Source organism: Peromyscus leucopus, chromosome 5 (genome assembly GCF_004664715.2).
Source record: "Peromyscus leucopus breed LL Stock chromosome 5, UCI_PerLeu_2.1, whole genome shotgun sequence".
Taxonomy (NCBI): domain Eukaryota; kingdom Metazoa; phylum Chordata; class Mammalia; order Rodentia; family Cricetidae; genus Peromyscus; species Peromyscus leucopus.
In genome coordinates, this window is record NC_051067.1 from 60,180,007 (window position 1) to 60,202,223 (window position 22,217).

Sequence of the window (22,217 nt, forward strand, 5' to 3'; positions counted from 1 at the left end):
GTTGATCCATCAGAAGCTGAGGAATCACTTTGTTCTCAAGCTTTGCTGGGCATCATAATGACAAGGACAGTTTGATGAAGCACATATTTCTGAGACCTACTCAGGGGAATTTGATTTTGCAGATCTAGCCTGGGACCTAAGAATTTGCATTACAAACTAGATGTTAGGAATTGTTGATGCTATTGATCCTGAGACCACTCTTTGATTAGTAGGGTTATATGGTAATGTAAATTAATGAGATACAATGTAAATGAATTTCAGAAGTGTAGAGAGGAGAGCCAGACATGAAAGCAGACAAAGGTAGACAAAATGAACCAGTGCCATTCAAGGCCATTACAATGGTTACACCATGGAAAGAAGGTGGGAAGACAGCAGGGCCTACTGCGGAAGTTTCTAGCCAGCTGATAATGGTCTATGTCTTTATCTCTGTGCTCACTACATAACTGTATGCAGTTGTAAAATAGTCATAGAGGTGAATAAAAATATCACCCATCAAAATTAATCAGACCCAAAGTCTATACAACTCAATGAACTTCTGTCTGGTTAGACCAAGCATTCAGAATAGAGACTATGGAGTATCACATAAAGTCTTTTTTTTTTTTTTAAAGTTTTGTTCTTTTTGTATTTTCTTCATTTCCAGTTACATTTGACAAAAAATAATGATGGAGGTACAGACAAGTCTTGAAACACTAGTTACTCGATATTTAACTGACTCTAGATGCCATCATAGACATTGTCAGAAAAAACAAAACACAAAAAATAAAAATGACATAGTTTCCACCTTCAGATAAATCACAGTTTAATCATGGAATGAGACACTTCAATAAGAAAGATTATGATTTATGTCAAAAATGGTGTAAAGTGCTTCAGAGCTTCAAAGGAGAGAAATATAACTTCTGATTTAGAAGTGCCACAGAGCTTTTGATGAGGTGATGGGAGTTGAGATGGGTCTTGGATTGATGTGTACTTTTCACAATTGATTTGCCTTCGTATTTAAAACCATTCTGTATCTTGGGTACTTTATGCTTCATATTTTGTTGAGATGACAGCTATTCAGCCTTTTTATTACAGTTCAGACACAAGTGAGTCTTCTGGTCATCACTTTCAACATTAATTTGATTCACCCCATGTTGCCCGTAGTTCAAACATGATTTACCTTGAAATTTGCTGAAAGTATACCTAGTTTATCTGATGAAAAATATGAAAAATAAAGAGGAAATGAGAATGTATAATCCATTTTTTTTTTTTTACTAATTTAGTCATTGAAATGAGGCATATTCTTTCAGTCAATATCCAAGGGCACACAAATTCATTCCCTCTCCTTTTTCACAAAATGTGGTCAGTGATATTATTAAACATATGTCATTTTAGATTCTACATTTATAGAAAATGACAGAAATACAATACAAACATAATACATTTTCAATCACAGAAATGCTCCAAATATGGATGTAAACGTTATAGTTATGAAATTCTCATGAATAAATTTAAGTAAATAGTGTATACCCACAGGGCTACAGAAATAGCCCAAAGTTAAGATCGCTTGCAGCTATTGTGTAAGACCCCAATTATGTTCCCAGTAACCGTAACTGACAACTCACATCCATGTGTAATTCCAGTTCCAAGAAATCTAATGCCCTCTTCTGGGCTCCACAGCTAGCACAGGTATGTGTGCCTGCCTCTGCATACACGGACACATAGACAGACAGACACACAGACACAGACAGACAGACAAGCACACACACATGCAAAAAATAAAACAAATAAATAACTATGTCTTAGTTTTCATGTTCCAAGAAATTTAGAATTGTAGATAACACAACCCCAATTAGGCTTATATTTTTTTCCAACTCAGTGTTTATTCTATTATCTGGTCATATTATTGATTGTGATAATTTTTATGCCCATAAAATACTTGATAATATCAGTATTTTATGCAGCCATTCTAATAGTTACACACTATTAACTTATTTTAGTTTGCTTAGGGTATGTTTTGTTAATGAATGCTAATGAATATCTTTCTTTTTGTTTAGTATTAATGTAACATCTTTGTCAAGGCAATAGGCATTTAACTCTTTTGTCATTAATAGGGTTACCTGTTTAATGATTAATATTTGACAATAGTTATTTGCCAATTTAAAATGTATTTTAAAGTAAATAATCCTAAAACAAATATGAAACCACAAAAAAAAAAAAAAAAACTCAAAAGGCAAAGCAGTTCTGAGTCAAAAAGAAGAAACTGGAGTCAGCATCAAACCTGGTTTTTGAATATGTTATAAAGCTATTTGTAACCAAACAGTGTAGCTTTGATTACAAGTAGACTCAATGACTAATAGAACAACATACAAATTGCAGAAATAATCCAAACATTTATAGTTAAAGGAAATATGACGAAGAAAATATAGTCTCCTGAATACTATATTTGGGAAAAGCCAATTACCACATAAATAAAATTGGACATAATTATTTCTGACAGAGAAAAATTTTGTTGTTGTTATTTTGTATATGTGTAAATTAGTACATAGATACTAATGATACAATGTAATATACTTATTTTATTTATCCCCTGAAGAAACAGATTTAACTAGTTGAATCAATCATTATTATGTTTTTAGATTAACTATTAAATATTCTACTTTATACTATTATAATTGCTTTATATTTGATTAGTCCAATTAATAATTACTATACAGAGAAAATATGATTTTTTAAATTGTTCTTATAACTTGAACATTATTAAAGTCACTTAGTGACAGATTTTAATCAATATTTTTATGGCCCATATAAATAATGGCAATATCTCAGAATTGAAATGTTTTTCTTTCTCATACTTTTTTCCCTGTATGTGGTGAGATGCTATGTAGTTGGACTTCCTTGGAGCGCCAACCCACAAAAAATGACTTGGAGACTTATTATTAATTATGAAAGCTTGTCCTTAGCTTAGGCTTTTCCCCAACTAGCTCTCATAGCTTAAATTAACCTGTATTTATTAATTTACTTTCTGTCATGTGGTTTTCGATCTTCCTTACATTCTGTGTGTCTAACTCCGTCTGTGTCTCATTGGCATCTCTGCCTCTCTTCTTTCCAGAGCCCTCTTTCCCCCCTGAAGTCCCACCTACTCTCTTCTGCCTAGGTAGTGGGCATTTAGAGCTTTAATAAATCAAAAGGAACCTTAGGCAGAGACACATCTTTACAGTGTACAAAAAGATTATCTCACAACAGAGTTACAATGAATACTTCTCATTAGACTGTTAGTATGATAACCTATATTGATTGAATTTGGATGTTAAACTAGTTTTGACTTCCTAGAAAAATATATACTTAGCAACTCCACATCTGTACATCTTGATAGAGACTTTTGTGTCTAAGATCAAGAAAATCATTGCTCTACAGTTCACTTTTCTCATAGTGTCTCAGTCTGCTCAAGATGACTATACAACAAATGCAAGATGATTTTTTTTTCTAGAAGAGTTTGTCATCAATTGGTATTTTTTTAAGTATTAAGTGTTAGTCACTTTCCATCTTTGAGGACATTTAGTTCTGGAACTTTTACTGTTGGAAGACTTCTTCCCCTGTTTCCTTTTTAGAAGTTTCTTTGTGATCTGTCTGGACATGAGTTTTAGTGGGTTCATTTGGATTCTGTTTTGGATTTATTTTAGTATATACATAGCTTCTGTAGGTTTAGGTTTATATAAAGTTAGCAATTATTTTTCAAGTACATTTTCAGTTCTACAATTGTTTCTCTCTCTGAGTTTTTTTTTAGGGTTTTGAACATGTATTATTTATGATGGGAGGTCCAACAGTAACTTACGCTGTTATATAAATTACACACTTCCAGTTTGCCCATTTGTGTGCCTTTTCTTCCCAACCTCTCTGCTTTATTTCTAGGTAACTTCATTGGGAGATTGTTTTCACTTAAAAAGCCACTCATTTGAATCAGAGTATAAACCACTGGGGTTTGTTTTTGTGTGTTTATGAGGCGAAGCCACCTGCACACCCAATTTTAACATCTCCAGCCATCATTTTTCAGACCTGAGTATTGGTGAAATTATTAAGGCCACTCCACATAGTTAAAAGGGAGGTTTATTTTGTAAAGTAACTTACAAGTGAAGGGATAGTTTACAGGGTCTGGGAAAGGCGTGCGCAGTCTGGTGGTGTTCTCTGGAGAACTCTGCTCTGTCTACCTCCAGCGTCCAGGGTCCAGGAACCAAGAGAGCGTGCTAGCCCATCCAGGTCTCAGGAGTCCAGGCCCCTCCCCTGGCCCTGCCTCATAGGTGTGACAGTTGTCAGAGTCTCAATGGGGGTTGGAACTTCCAGATCCAAGCTGGAATGGCTACCCACTACATCTCCCCCTTTTTGTTTAAATAAGAAGGTTCTAAACTAGTACAAGACTATATACAAAGGAATGGTTACCAAATATTGTCCAGGAATAATGAGGGAAAATGACCTAGATAAGATGGAACTACAACCAATGCCCACTACACCTGAGCACTAAACAACTACTATCCTATTCTGTCTCTTAGAGTCCATGTGCTAAACATTTTGTAGGAATAATATTTGGGTACTGGCCTTTTTCAACTTAGCATACTACTTGAAACTAAGTATTAGTGATTAATAGTTCTCTCTGTGTACATTAACAGGAACTTACAGAAAGAAAGACAAATAAACAAGGAAAAACACTAAGCCAACTAGCCAAATAAGAATTCTTGTGTGAGAATCCTGCCTCCATTAGATCTTCCTGATGCAGCCCACTGCACACAAGATGATCCCAAGTCAAGTCATTTGAATTGAAGCCTTGAAGAATACTTAAAGATAAATATTCCCAAGTTAACTAGATGAAAGTATTATAAAACAACCCATTATTGCAGAATTTCTGTCAAAACAAGGATTCCCAATGAAATCAGAGGGGAAAGATGACTTCTCAGATAGCTTTCAGCTGCCCCATTGCTTCTTCTTTTTCTTCTCCCTCCTCCTCTTCCTCCTCTTCTTCTAATCAAACTTATCTATGGCATTTAGCCTTGGTAGACTTTACGAGGGGGGGTTCCTCATTTAAAAAGAGAAGTGCACAAAACAATCAATATATTAAGTAGTTTTTTTGTTCCGTAATGTCTAGATCTATCAAAACAACAGGTAGCCCACAAATCCACAAATGCAATTCATTGTTATTTGTCAATTACAGCAATGAGAGACTGAGACTGATAGTTTTTTTTTTTTCTTCAGGAACAATGGCTCAGGAAGTTGAAACATTGCGGGCTATATCAATCATCCATTATGAAACAAGGCAAACCATTTTCAGTGGCTTTCTTTCTCGTCTTAGTAAAAGTGACAGACATGATTAACACTGCTCAGGTGTCACCGCACATTAAAGGAGTCAATGCTGACTTCAAAGTGACAGAGGAATAAGCTGCTGTGAATAGTCTGTGTGGAACAGCTTCAGGTAAGAATGTTTTCTGAGAAATTGCTAAAATCCACTCTCTAGTACAATTTGACAAGAAATTTGCTAGGATGAGTTACAGTTGATGGTGGTAGAAACACATACATAAGGAAAAGACTTAGTTGCATAAATATAAAAAATTAAAGGTGTAGGATGTTTAGCTTACCCATTGTAGCATTTGTGGACAAATAGTATTCAGAAGATGATCATATTCATCACACATCATTGAGGAACAGGGACAATTAGCTATTCCCAGAGACTTAGCCATTATTTGTCACGAAGAGTTTAAAGCCTAACTTATCCTACAGTATATAACCAGCGATCTGATTCGTCCCCTGGAGTTGTCTTTATTAGGTTTTATTTATCGAAAGATGAAGAATAAAACTTATCTGCACAAAGCGCTATCCTAGTCTCTCTTTGTGAATGCTGAATAGTTTTAGAAGTGAATTTTTGTTCATGCTTGTGGTTAACTCCACTTAGAATTACAAGGCAAAACAATGCATTCTGTGAAACTGCCAACACAGGAAGTTGTTTCCACACGAAACTGTTGGAATCACAATTGGTATCAAGCTGCTTTGTACATTTCTTGCCCTGTCAAAAGTTAAATAAAGAAGCGAGATCTGCATTCCCTCATAAATTTGCATGGAATATATTTTCTGAACTGAAACTACAGTTCTAGCAGCATTTTATGACCTCAATACAAGTGCAAAAAAATCTCCATATTTCACAATCTATTTAAATGTGCAATCCAGGACCTTTCACCTAGCCTTCATTTGGGAACAGGTTAATATGCAATGTAACCACATGCTAAAATACCATTATCAAGTTGGAATCTGAAATAGACTTCTATAAATGTCTTCAAATTGATGAATATGCTCAATCAGCATCACATTCCCACTGAGTGGTATCTGCATTTGGAGATAGGTGTCTTTCTAAAAAGACATTTTAAAAGATAATATATACAAAATCTCATCAGAGATCAGTATCAACAGATGCACATATTTCCCATATATTTTGATTATAGTGAACACTAACTCTGAATTCTAATTAAAGTATTGTCTCTTCCCAGAAGTATTCCATTCTTCATGTTAGTAGAACCCATGTTACCAAAAATCATAGTTGAACATTATTTAAAATATTGACACTATTTTCTTTTGATGTAGAAAGATGTAACCCAGGATATCCTGCAATTCTTTATGTATATGATACATACGAAACATAGGATGGTCTCAACCTCTGTGTACCTCTTTAGCCTCCTGAGTGATGGGATTACAGGTGTGTGCCACTACTCACAGCTAACAGCAAATTTTTTTTGTGGTCAGTTATTTCAATCGTCTTATATAATCTATACCCTGTATTATGCCTCTTGAATTTTGAGGGTTTTTTTCATCTTATAATTACCAATTTATGCATGGACACATAGAAGAGTCATACTAATGTCAGTATAAATACTTTCCATAGGGTCTATCACTCCATTTGCATTATTAATGATAATTTTCTAGAAACAAATTTCTTCTGGTCATATTTCTAGGGAATAATTACAAAGTACTCTATAGACAAGTTTGTTAGCATGTTTCATTTTGTCTCTATTTTCTGACCCGACTTCCAACTGATTAACTCATGCACTAGTGTAGACAAATGCTTCAAGCTGTTTCTCTTTTTACATAAAACAGGATACCTACTTGGTCAGTATAAGTGTACTGGTCACTGTTCTATTGCTGTGAAGAGACACTGTGACCACAGCAACTCTTATAAGAGAAAGCATTTAAGTGAGGCTTGCTTAGAGTTTCAGAGATTTAATCCATTGTCATCATGGTAGGGAGCATGGTGGCATGTAAGCCATGTAAGCAGACATGACATTGGATAAGGAGCTGAGAGTTCTTCATCCAGATATCCAGATCCACAGGTAGGAAGGAGAGAGAGAGAGAGAGAGAGAGAGAGAGAGAGAGAGAGAGAGAGAGAGAGAGAGAGAAAGAGAGAGAGACTGTATTGGGCTTTTTAAACCTCAAAGCCTACCTCCAGTGACACACTTCTTCCAACAAGACTACATCAACTCCAATAAAGCCACCCTTCCTATTTCTTCTCAAGTATTGCCACTCCCTAATGACTAAGTATTCAAATGTGTGAGCCTGTGGGTGCCATTCTTATTCACACTGCCACAATAAGTTATCTGTCCTGTTACTGTCACTAAAGCAACTTAAGGAAGAGTTTATTTAGGGTCATAATTAAGAAGCAGTCCAGGATGGTGGACCAGTTTAAGATGACCAGGCAGTCACAGAATAGCCACACTTTCGAAGCAGAGGGAGAAGAATGTGAGTGTGTGTTCAACTAATTTTCTCCTTTTTATTCAGGCCAGGCCTTCAGGGCCATTAATCAGTGCTGTCTGCGGTTGAGGTGCATTTCAATCAACCAAATCTAGATAATCTCCGACAAACATGCCCATAGACTAACTTAATACTTATTTCAGCATGTCCAGCTGCTTGCCTCTTAAGTAATTCTGCATTAGGTTAAGTTCACAATCAATATTAAACATTGTACAGACTGAATATAGGCTTTGGGAGAAGAGATCTTTTCCTAGTGATTCTTGTAACTAACATCTTTTAGCTGGTATTTGAACACTGCATAAATTCAGATGTAAAACAGAACTCCAGATCTCCAACAAGTTATAAAATTTCAAGTCAAGCCCAGTCAAGAGATATGGCAACAAAGACCTATGAAGAGTTGAGAAGCATGGCACTGAAAGACGTCTGTCAGAAGCTCATCACACCTTGTGGATCTGTTCGGACCTGTCTTATTAAATGCATTTCCTTTCAAAGATGAAGTCTCCCTAGATATTCATTTAGTTCTGTGTTATGTAGACTAGACACCATTCAGATAATAATGGAGAATTCAAGATGTGTAATTGGTAGAGTCATAATTCCAGCAGCCATGGACTTCCTGAAAGAAATAAAAGTATAACCTCATGCAACCTGTTGTTAAGGTTGTTACATTGCTTGTATATGAAGAGTATAAGAAGATCCTATTCATTTAAAAACTTCTTGCATAATGTCATCCATATTTAAAAACAATCAATTCTGAATGTTGCTATGTACCACTTCACAGTCAATTTCTGATCTTCCCTGATATAAAAGAATTAGCATTGATAGATAGCATCAAAAGACTCCCGTGCCTCTGGTTTCTAGTTGGTGTCTGTAGCAAACAAGAGAGTAGGAGGATAGTAAATGCATCATACCTTAAATCTTCCTCCAAGTATGGGTGCAGAGTTTTTATCTTCTGGGTGTGCATTCTCTCACCAGGACTGTGATGTGGTCAGGAAAGCTGCCATCCCACATCAGTCAGTGTTATCTACCTTCTGTCCTCCTTGCTTCCTCTAATGCCTATTAATTTAAAAATACTTTCCCTGTTAAAGCTATTCAGTTGACAGGAAGCATGCTCTCTCTTTCTTCCTAAGAGTATGATGGCACAATAATTTTCACTAAAAATGGCCTCTACAGATAGATCTTTCTGTATTTCTAGAAGTAAGTTGCTCCCACTTTTGAAGAGGTGACATTCTTCTTGGTACAAATGAAATGTCATCATGTAGAGACAGCACACACACACATACACACACACACACACACACACACACACACACACAAACACAACTACTGTGTTAGAGGGAAAAAGGTAAGGATAGAGCAAGATGTCTAGAGGATAAGTGTGCACTTCTTTCATGAAAATGGTGATTTCATACCAAAATGAAATCATATAAATTTGAAAATATTATGTGTTCAGAGTAGATTTGGAGAGAAAAGAGTAATGTGGGTTTTTTGTTATAAATCGTGCAATTTAAAAAATATTTATGTGCAAGGTATGAGAGAAGAAAAATAATTATCAATAATTATCAATATCATCCAGTTACCAACCCTGTGACATACAACAGTGACCTGCCTGCAATATGTGTGTGTGTGTGTGTGTGTGTGTGTGTACAATAGTGACACAACTGTTAGGGAAGAAGCTAACCACCTTTTGATTGGATTTAAGGACCACTCCACAAGGTGGAACCCATACCTGAAAGGTCTTTAGTGGCTAAGAACCTCAAACTAGATCTGTCATGGCCTACAGGAAAAGTCAGTAGTAATATTCTGCTAAAGGAACATAGCAATAAAATGACTCCTAATCACATACTACCATAAACATATATCTGCCTCAGTCAACCCACGTCACAGAAGCTTCTTTTTGCAGTATGTTGGAACTAACTGGACAATATTTAAAGAGTGAGGAACTCTGGAACACTCAGTTCTAAACAAAATGTTTTTGTTCAAGGTCCTCCTTTCAAAGCTCAGGTATCTATTTGGAAGAGGAGGCAGAAAAATCATGAGAGGCAGAGGTGATGGATGACTCTAAGGAAATAGTGTCTTTCAGACACAGCAAGACTGATGTACATATGAACTTGCAGAGCCTGTGGCCACATACACAAGACCTGCATAGAGCCAAACTAGACTGAGTCTCAATACTTAGAGGAAGAAGTAGATATGGGCTGCCACCTCTAAGAAGTGATCTGCAATTGATAACAACTGGCAAAGGGAAAATCAGTTTTCTCGAAAGGAGGGTTACTAAGTATGTCAACCATTTTCTAGAACAGGCCACTAGCCAAGGAGTAATTGGTTAGCACACAATGAGATCAATGGTATGTTTATAAAATTTTTAGGCAGTTTTTAAAAATCTTATTGTTTTAGTCTTTTTGTCTGTTAGTTTTGATTTTAATTTTGTTATCTTGTTGTTTCTTGCTTGCTTTTGTTTCCTGGTTCTTTGATTTTTGAAAGAGAGAAAGAAAGAATCTAAGGTTGGGTGGGTAAGGAGGTGGGAGAGAATCTAGGAAGCACTAAAGGAGGAGAAACATGGTCAAATTTCATACATTATATGAAAAACATTTTAACAAAAATTACTTGTTTTTACTCTATTATTTTTATGATATCTATTAAATAATACAAAATGTTTCATGATGACTTTTTCAAACATTGATAGAATTTCTATGTTGTTTTTCAGAGACTTAGAGTTTCTATAATCTAGTGTTTCTAACTATAACTTTTAACAGTGTATTTGAAAGTGCAGGTCCAAAATAAACTAGTTAATGTAAAGAGCACATGGATATGGTAAGGTCACAACACCTGCTGCAAACTTGTCTCTTAAGATTGAAATAAACAGGTTACTATGACAACTTTAAAAAGAGTTTTCTTAGCAGTTTTGTCATAAAAGTTAGACATTTCTTTGTAACAAATTTCTGAGAGATAAAATTGAAGCCTCATGATTTCAGTCTACAATCTTTTGATCTTCATCTCTGTTATAGCAGTGACTGTGTAGCAGAGTAAATTGTTCATGTTATAGGAAGTAGTACAGAGAGATGCAGAGGTGCATTCAGCTTTCCATTACACCCACCCAGCATCCTGCTTTCTCCTTAGTAGGTCTCTTTACTTTTCATCACATTTTACAGAAGATATCATTTGAAAAATCTATTCCAGAATTAATCTATTCTTCAGGGACAGACCTTTGGGATCCATTCACTTTGCCGAATTCCATCAGCTACCACCTAGACCCTTAGTAACACATGAATTTTTGAGGGCCATTTCATAACCAAGTAGCAATAGGTAATACCTGATTCCACTTACAGTAAGATCTTGTTAGTGCCCAGAAAGACCACAAAAGTCAATTAACTTTGTTCACAAAATAACTTGAGTTGATTTCTCTGTCTTAATGAAAATCTCAAACTTTCATTTGTTCTGTGTATGTATTCTGAGTTGGAATTTTATTCTCAGGTTTCTTATCAATTAACAGTTTTTTTATTATAGATCAGTGTCCTTTTATTTTTCTTTCCTGAGCTATCTGATGGCACCATTACCTCTGCTGATTGCTTCCCAGGAGCACAGAACAGTTCCCCTAATTCTCCAACATGTCCATATCTGATATCCAGTGGCTCTTTTCTTGAAAGCTGCCACCTGAACACACTGGCTGCCATTCGTGTCTAAGACATCTGTAGCTGGTCTTGTCAATTCAGCTCCACAAAGTTTGTGAAAACTTGATGACACATTTCTTTAACACTATCATATCTGCAAGGGTTTTGCTGTCTCTCTTTTTCTCTAACACTCTGATGGATAACCCTGTCATAATTTCTTGCTAGACCACCTTGCTTTTTGCAGCCCTTATTCAACAAGAATTTGTGAATATAGACCTTTTCTAGTTTAACTGGCACTATCTCTTTTTTCCCTGATAACCTTGGAATTCTAAAAAATAACATTTATGGCTAAATTCCTAAATTGACCACTTATTTAAACAAATAAAATATTCTGGGTTTTTTTGCAAATAAATCTTCAACTAGCTGAGTATGTGATGATGATGTGGGATTATGTTGCTTACTTGGAGAATAGAAAACATAATAAAGAGAAATGAAGTGACTAAGGTTAAGTGTATGATGTTTATAGAAAATATTTTAAGAAGAAATTACTTGTTTTTCAAACAAGTAGTTTTATGACTTTTTCATAATAATTCATCTTTTTAAAATATTTTTAAAATCAAAACTTTTTTATTCTAATCACAGTGTCAAACAAAAGGAGGAAGAAAGGACATGAAAATAAAACTTCATGATCACACTACAGGGTAGCTAGAAAGATTCTCTGCTTCAGCCAGTAAAACAACTTTTGAATGAGACCTACCTACTTTAACCACATATAAACTTATTGTTTCTTAGATCGAGAAGAAACACAGAATGGAAAAATCTCACCAGGCCCCCAAATCTAGACAAAATAAAAACTATTAATGATTAAGAATGCTGACAGTGGAATAAACAATACCCTCACATCCCCCATATCATGTCTCCGTTTATCCAACACCAAGTGGTCAGACCTGAAATCATATAATACAGGTAATGTTAAGTGTGTGTGTGTGCGTGTGCGTGTGCGTGTGTGTGTGTGTGTGCAATAATAGCTAACAAATAAGAAGGCCATCGTTTGACAGGGATGAAAGGGCAGTGTTGTTGCAGAATATTTGTACAGTGTGTGAAGATGTATTGCTGTGTTTGGTGTAATAAAAAGTTGAATGGCCAATAGCTAGGCAGGAGATATAGGTGGGATTTCCAGGGAAAGAAAAGACCCTGGGAAGAAGAAAGGTAGAGACCCCGGAAGACACAGAACAAGCAGAAATCCTCAGGACAGCCATGAGCCACATGGGAGAATGTAGATGAATATAAATGGGTTAATTTAAGATAAAGAACTAGTTAGAAACAAGCCTAATCTATAGGCTGAGCTTTCAAAATTAATAAAAAGTCTTGGTGTCATTATTTGAGATTTGGTAGGACAGAGAAGACTTGTTACACAGGGTGACATGTGAGAAGTTTCAGGGAAGAATGGAAAGGAGGAAAATGATGTAAATGCACTTAATTAAGAAAAGAACTCAAAATTGATCAAGATTCTCCATTTTAATGATGTTTATAGTGTTACTAGTATGACATTTTCTCAACATTATATTAATAAGAACACTGGAAATAAATGTCCATTGGAATTACCTTACCAGGAATCTAGGCACTATTCAAATCTGATCTCTGTTTTCTTCTACCACAGTTTGTCTATATTTTTAGGAGATAGGTAATTAATGAGACTGATGGAAATAAGAATTTTTCCCATTTTTCAGCCAGGTGGTGTTGGCGCATGCCTTTAATCCCAGTACTTGGAAGACAGAGGCAGGCAGATCTCTGTGAATTCGAGGCCAGCCTGGTCTACAGAGTGAGCTCCAGGACAGGCACCAAAACTACACAGAGAAACCCTGTCTCAAAAAACGAAACAGAACAAAAAAATCATAAGCTCATGAATTGTATTCTCTGAGCAGGAACAAGAAAACTAATTTTCTGGAAAAGTCACACTTCACAAATCATATTTCTATTCCATTCCCTTCGGAACCATACTGGTGGATTTAGCCATCCTCAACTATAAAAAAAATTAGCGTTTTCCACTTTTGTTTATATGTTTTAAATCTCACAATGCAGTTTAATTTCTGTGGGATTCTGAGCCAGCCATTCTTTCTTTCTTTATATGTAAGAAAAAATAATAGAAGTTAAGAGTTTTACAAAGACCACACAACTAGTAACAGAGGGGTTAAGTTGGTTCTAAAGTCAATTAATTTTAAAATCTCATTCTTAGGGATTCTTCTCTGTTTTTTTCTTGGTTTGGTCCTGTTAAAAAATGTCCTTTATTTATATATTTTCAGAGAAAGTCCTACATCACCCCAGAAGCCCAATGTACAAAACAATTGTTACCTAATTGAGAGATGTATTTTATTTCTTACTTCCATTTGTTTATTTCTTATTTTTATGTGTGATTATATGTTTGTGTTATGCATGCATGACTGTAAGTTATTCACATTATTGTGGACACAGTTTTGTGTATTGAATGTATAAACACACATTAAGTATTTTTGTAGATAGCTCTCCACTTTATTTTTAATTTTCATTTCAAAAAACGTCTTTATTTTATGTACTATGCCTTTATCTATGTGTACCATGTGAATGCTTATTTCCCATTAAAGCAGAAGAAAGCAGAGAACTAAACTTAAAGACAATTGTCAGTTGCCATGTGGGTGCTAGGAACCAGACCAGGGTTCTATGCAAGACTAGTAACTGATGCTAAGCACTGAGCTAACTCTCCATTTATTAAGGAGAGTTCCCCCAGCTAAATGCAGAGTTCACTGATGGGCTAGTCTAGCTAGCCAACTTGTCTACATGGGTTCTAGGAATCTAAATGTGATCCTCACATTACATCACAAGCATATCCTATGAGCAATGCCAGGCCCAAGAATTAATTTTAGAGAAGTTTTCTTTTTCCTATATGTGCTGCCCTTATAATTTCTTCAAATACAGTATATTTTATAGTTACTGGAATAATGCTTCTTAAACTGAATCTATTACTGCTAATATAGGTTATAAGTGTTTTTAGACAAAAACTACAACTGAAGAGTTTTAGACAAATGTTTTAGGAATAAAGATCTTCAGTATATATGGCCATTTTCATCCATGCCTTAGTATGGTGAAATATTAGTTTAAGATATGTTACATTTGTTTATGCTGTGGAATATTTGTTTAATGATGCAAAGATGTGTTGTATTCTTTATGTTGCACTTATTTAACTCTGTAAAGCAGTGTTACTTTGCCTGTCTAAAACACCTGATTGGTCTAATAAAGAGCTGAATGGCCAGTAGCTAGGCAGGAGAGAGAAATGGATGGGGCTGGTGGGAAGAATACAAATAGAAGGAAAAATCTGGAAAAGAAGAGGGAAGAGCAGAAAAGGAGAAGAGGAGGATGCCAGGGCAGCCACCCAGCCACACAACTAGCCATGGAGTAAGAAGAGAAGAAAGACAGACATATAGAATAAAGAAAGTTAGTTCAGAGGTAAAAAGTAGAAGAAGAGAAATGGGTTAATTTAAATTAGAAAAGCTGGCTATAAACAAGCCAACCTAAGGCTGGACATAAGTAAAATTAAATCTCCATGTAATTATTTGGGAGCTGGGTGGTGAGCCCCCAAAGGAAAAAATAAAGAAGAAAAGACAAAAACAACTATACCTTAAAATTACTCTTCCTTCAGAACCTAATTTAAAACAGTATTTGAGTTATTAGTTCCAGTAGAACCCAAAGCAGAAGCAGGGAAGAGCCTTGATGTAGACACTAAATGTAAGAAGTTTGATGAGGTGAAAGCTGCTTCACTGATACTGGAGATGACACTGGTCAAATTTAGACTCAAGCAGACTAGAAACAGGATGTGTTGGGGGGTTGGCAAGTAGCCATAGGACAGAAGCAAAGTGTACTTTCAAACAGTGCTCATCAGTAATGAATTAGTTGGGTCTGATTACAACAGGTAGCAAAGGGGAAAGTTAAAAGACTGAGTGTCCATTTATATAGAACTCACAAAATGCTACAATTTATCCTAACTGGGATTTCAAATTGGAGTACAAGTAGAGATTCTTAGTGATTTAAAAAAATCTTTCCCATAAGACTGTTATGTTGATCAAATATTCCTAGGCAAAAATTGAGTAATCCTTAGTACAATTATCTATTCAGCAATACAGACATATAGAATAAATTTAAGTAGAGAAAGTAAAAGAAATATACTCCAGTATTTTAGGTTTAACCTTCTCAACAGCTATTACTTTATGAACCCTTCTTTGTCTGTTGATGTCAAATGTTACATCTATGATTTTAGAAAAAGATCATAGTAGCTAAATATATCTATCGTCTATGAAGGCCGTCTTTCACTCTCCCAAAAAAGTGAGAGAATGGTGTTAGATTGGTAATGAAACTCATTGGCAACATTTGATACTTTCGCATTTTCATGAAAGGTAAGTAAGGGTAGAATAAAGCCTAAAGAAAAGAATCATTATCAATCAAGTGCATTAAATTAATATTCATAGGAGCTAAGAGATGTCAAGGTCACTTGCTAAATTATAGATTAGGAATAATTTAAGTTTCTGTGTGTTGATAATGCAATCATGACATTTATTTGAACAGTATCTTCTTATACATCATTTGTCTTGTGTGTCTTGTTTGTACCAAATTGCTTCCTTTCCCCCCATCTTCTCCTCTCCTCCTCCTTCCTTCCTCCCCCTATCATCATCTCAATTTATTTGTTATTGGCCTGCAAGTTGTAGGGCATAAAAATTGGCGGGGAAGACATTCTTTGGGAATTTGAAATGGTTGGTTGGCATTGTGTCCCTAGTGAGAAAGTTAAGAAAGATGATTGCTGATACTCAGAAGGTTTTCTCCTCTTTTCTGTTTATTCAATATAGGACTCCAGTCCATAGCATGGTACCACCCACCTTAGTAGCACGGTTTTAACCCTTCTGCTAAACTTCTATGTAAACATACTTATAAATACACCACAAAATACATCTTATGAATACTCTAGATATTTACTAATTCAATCAACAAGACACTAAAAACTGAGTGCTGTTCAACAGAAACATGCACGTATAGACACACACAAATACACACACATACATGCATACAAATACACACATACACACACATCACAAATACCCCACATTACAATTTTATTATTATTCCAGAAGAACTGCAAATGTGTTAAGCATACATCAAGAATTTAATACATAAGCCAATATGTGCTTTACATAAAAATATCAGACCTATTAGCTGAATCGTTTTGAGAAATACATATTCTTTTGTAGTTCCTTCATTATTTATTAAATCTTTTGTCTTTGCCAGAAGCAAAAGCATGCCGTGCCAGAATCCAGAGCACTCTGATTGCGACGTTCTCCCTCAGGGACATTTGTGAGCTTGAAAGACAACTGAGCATTAACAAAAATAAAGTCATTTTATTGTCTGAGCTGGAGTATAGCACTCTTTTGAATATCAAAAGGAATGGAAACTTAGATGAGGGAAGGGAGGAAAACAGGGAGATCTACAGAGGAAGAGAGAAGAGGACATGGGTGAAATGCCAGGGATAACTAGAACAATACAAGAATGACACATATAAAGAGTCGTTATACTAAGTAAAGTAGTTTGACCTGGCTGCACAAGAAACAGACAAAGGCCAAGGGCATTCAGGCTTAGTAACTACAATATCTATATCCAGGAGGAACAAACTTAATAGTTCATAGGCATGGTCAAGGGATGACCAAGAAATTGAGACTATTGATGATGTAAGGTTGTGAAGAGTCAAAGTGAGGAGCCAAGACTACAAGAACTACATGTAGCAGTGGTCAAAATAATTTGATAGAGCACCACCAAAGTATAAAGATCCAGAGGCCTGACATTTGAGTTGCTCACTACAAGAGCATGAGAAGCTACTGGGTATTGAAACTCTAAGTCTTGGACTATGAACCTGTAGCTTGTGTCAAAGCAATAAGACTTCAACTTCGAAATACTGGAGCTGTGACACTCTGGTTCTTATGGCCTTAAGCAAAACATCCCTGGGGTTTGAAGACCATTCTGTGAGCTACTGAAAGGACGTAAGTGACTGTTTCTTTCCAGGCAGAGTGAAAGAAACCTTGTACTGATACTCCTGACATCTAGAATGGGATGAAGTTGGTCAATGCTATCAAACACAGAATTTAAGGGAAGGGAAAGTTCTAGGGAAGAAGATGCCATAAAAACAGAATGAAGATCTAAGGAATCAACCTGAAAAACATCCATGGTGGTTTATGGATATCTAATAATGGAAGAACTGATGGAAGAGCCTTGCTTTATTGTACAACCTATTTCCAGTGGCTTTGTTGATCTGAAGCCCTTCACTGAGTAAGTAGAAGTTATACTAAGAAATTGTACAACAGAAAGTAAGCATGTGATTAAATAGAGAACATACAAACCAAAAAAAAAATCCAATAATATTTTATTACAAAATACAAACAGAAAGAATCAGAAGCATCTGTGAGGTTTCTGTAGTTCAAAAAGGTATACTTTCACATATTTTTCCAGAGAAAAATTTGGGGAAGAAATCAGAAAACTAAAACAGTTATTTTAGCAGGATAAAGAAAGAATTGAGGACAGTAAAAGGTGTCTGTATTGTTAGTAAATATAGCTTAGCTTTACAGGACTAAAATCTAAAATCTAACTCTAACTAAAAGTCTACATAGACCTAAGTAAAATTTCAATATTATAATTTATATCTATCTATATATAAATTGATGTCTCTATATAAAATCCGACATAGTCATACACACACATACTCATATATGCCCAAATACACACACACACACACACACACACACACACACACACACACACACACACACACACATATATATATATACATATATATATATATATATATATATATATATATATATATATACAGAATCAGGTTTTTGATCTGTTCAATTAAACCAATCCCATTGGCTTTAGATGCTATTATGTTGACTCATCTTCATGATAAATCACAATTTTCTTTTCAGAGACAAATGTTGATCATTTTTTTTCTACACACTAGTAACCATATTTTATTGTTCAGTATGCCCAGAAAACATGCTCTTCTTTTGGATTGCCAGACTTACAGACAAGCTAAGAAGGTTTTATTTTCAATATATAGTTGACTTCGACTCTCTGATTTTTTTTGGCTTTTTTTTAATTCTCCTTCTAATTAACTCCACTGGTTGGGGCTGGAGAGACAGCTTAGCAATTGAGGTCACTGACTGCCCTTTGGTAGGAGCAGAGTTTGGTTCCCAGCATCTACAAGGTTGGTCACAACCCTGTATAACTCCAGTTCCAGTGGATTTGTCGCCATCCTAAGGCCTCTGTGGGCACTGCAGGCATGTGATCTGCATATATTGATGTAGACAAAACCACCACACACGTAAAATATAAAACTAATGTCTTTTTTATTTATTTATTTATTTTTTTTTTGATTTTTCGAGACAGGGTTTCAATGTGTAGCTTTGTGCCTTTCCTGGGCTCACTTGGTAGCCTAGGCTGGCCTCGAACTCACAGAGATCCGCCTGGCTCTGCCTCCCGAGTGCTGGGATTAAAGACGTGCGCCACCACCGCCTGGCAAAACTAATGTCTTTTTATTCCACTGGTTTTGTAAGCACTTTTGCTGTCCCTTCTGATTGTTTTTCTACAGTCTGAAAAAGAAGGATAAGTTATCTGATGGGTTTGTCTCAAGAATTAGTGCCAGTTTCCTACTTAAAAGTGTGTACTTAAAGTTACACACTGGAGTATGAAAATTTTCATCTTTCTATATACCGAAACAGAGATAATGTGTAAATAAGTCCTAGTAAATGTGTCCTGTCTTAAGGAACAGGACTGTGAAAAGTGTGTTACATTGTAAAGTGATCAACTTGTTTCCTTGTAAGATTAAAGCATACAGAAAATGGTCAAATGGCTTTTGACAACTCAGTTCTGACACAGGATAGAAATGCTGCAAGCCAAGTCACCCCTCTGCCATACTCATCCCTAAATAGCAAAATGTCAGTCCACAACCATTGCCTACTTCACTCTTGATTCTCCTTTAAAAGTTGGGCAGTGGTGGCACACTCCTTTAATTCCAGCACTAGTGAGGCAGAAGCAGGTGGATCTCTGTAAACTCAAGATCAACCTGGTCTACAGAGCAAAATTCAGGAAAGCCAGGACTACAGAGAGAAACCCTGTCACGAAAAACCAAAAAAAAAAAAAAAAAACAAGCAAAAAAGTTAAGACAAACTAAGAAACCACAAGCATGTTTTCAAACCAATCACAAGTTGGCCTTTTTCTTGTCAGAGAGGATAGAGCAGACTGGAAGGCATGCCCTTTTCTCTTCCATGGTAAGCTTTGCTTGCCTTCCTGTGTTGACTGAATAAAAGTGATAGTAGCAGGTTTGTCTTTCATAGAAAGGACAGAATTAACATCTGTAGTTTAAGCTGAGTGGTCTTCACTTATTTGTACAAGTACATTTTTGAGTCTCCTTGGAAAAACAAAAAACACATGCAAGTGAATCCCCTCCACATATCTTGTTGGTTTCTGTAAATCAAGACTTTCCTCTGTTTCCTTTTTCCAGGCTTTTCCTCTAATCTCTAAAATATGAATAAGTTATCTGACTCAGGAAGCAGAAATTGATACCAGTTTCCCTTGTAGGTGGATTTAATCTCTCAAAAGCCCTCAGCATGAGATTTTGAGGATTTTCCTTCTTCTTCCAATATATGGAAGACCAGAGGCAGTGACCTGAGTCAATGTATCTGTCTTTGTCAGACAGCTTGATAAAACAAATTCCCATGGGTCAAATGATTAAGCAAACAATATGAATATACTTCCTAGAGTTCTAAATGCTGGAAGTTGAAGAACATAGTGACTCTATAGTCATCTTCATATGAGGACTTTCAAGGTGATAGGTGGTTATTGTCTTGCTGTAGCGACAAATATAGACAAATACAGGGTTGAATGCTGTGAGCTTCTGGGGTATCCATCCTCCATAGGGACACTAATCCCACCTCCAGGAGCTCCAGCCTCATAAACTAATCACTTCCCTGAAGCTTTGTCATCTCAGATCATCAAACAGATGATAAGGATTGCAAGAATCAATGAATCTGTGAGGAGAAGCACATTTAGCCTATTACAGTTCGTAAATACAGTATGTCCTTGGTGTAAGTATTTGGAGTGTGTTAGGTGGAGAATAAAGCTGGTGTCTGTGAACCTGGGTAACAAGGGGCTCTGCATGATCATCTACCCCTGTGTTGGAAAACATTTGAGTTATCCTGTAGTTACAAAACAGGTTCCCCTGATTTACAACAATAACAACAAAGAGGATTTCAGCTCTCTCTTTTCCACAGAGTACAATTCTGAGAACTGTAAGCCCTGTTAGAATTGAAAGAAGTTTTAATCCTGTGGAACAGGTTCTGTTATTTTGTTTCTTTTCCAAATGCTTTGATTTATAAAATGTAGCCTCTTCCTTTTTTCCCTTGTAGTTTTACAAATTTATGATATTTTTACTTTGAGTGTGTGGGTGTGTGCAAATGAGCCTCATGAGCTTCTGTTAGTTTTCACACTGTTTCTGTTGTGTTCTTGCTGAGCTTCTAAAACCAACTTGCAAAAAATCTGATTGCTACTATCTGAGTATCAGAAAAATTGTTACATCCTTCTTTGCCTTACTGAACAAAACCATATATTAGGAAGGCTAAATGTTTTACATTTTTTTAAAAATCTAAACCATTGGATTAGCATGCATATGCTTCAATATTAAGGCTGTATTTCAAATGATGCTCTAGGCAGCAGGTGACAGGGTACAGGTATGTGGTAAAAAATGCTCAGGTTATGATAAACAAATTTTTAAAATAGCACTTACTCAATTGCTCTCTACAAGTCTGGACTATATTTTTCTTTTTCTTTTTGTTATTTCTCATGTTTGTCTCATTTAATATTTTATATAAGATTTATTTAGGCAGCTCCTAGACCCATTCCTCCTGATGTAAGGGAAGATGAGAACTCCAACAAGGTAAGACTTGTAATTTCCATGTCATGCTAATTTGGGAGACGTCTAATCAGAAGGGAAGGCGATGCCTACAAAATAACTTCAGAGCTACAAGTTTCTAGGCATTTTGCTCTGGGAAGAAAACAGTCTATTCAGAATATTTCACCATTAGCTGTTTTTTTTTTCAGAAAAAAAGAAAAATTAAGAAAAATGGTAGCTAAGATGATGAAAATATTTTCTTCTGTTAAACTAGATCAGAGAAAAAGCTAGAAATTCTAAATTTTATAGCACTATTGTCAATGATCTCTGAAACCAGAAACTCATTTGGCAAGAACTGAAGGTTCTTTCAGGAAGGATAACGGGCATTTCAGAGAAAAGATTTACTTGTATTAATGACATAAATATTTAAATTCTTGCTTATTGTGTCCCAGTATTTTACTAAGTGATTGCAACCAGTCACTTAAACCTCATAACAGCCTATGTAAGTACTAAAATAGCCACTTACATACAAAAATGATATAGTATCAATTTCAACTGGAAATTTTGATAGTAAATATTAATGAAGAGTTTTCTATAAACAGAAGGACATATGGGCAGAACAATGAGGCTAGGTGAAGAAGAAAGCCTAGAAAATGGCCATAGAGACCCAGCGCTGGTCTCTCTGAGTGTGCCATTGTGAATATATATGTCCTGGAGCTGAAGATTTTCCAGGAATCAATGACAGTGTTATAGCTGGCTGTAGAAGTCATCCTGAGTTACATTATTTTGAAAATCAGAGATGAAGACATGACACCATCATGAAGGGAGAAGCCTTAGTTGCAACAGAAAGTGCTGCCCACCTCACTTTCAAGGACTATGAAGATTCTGAAAAT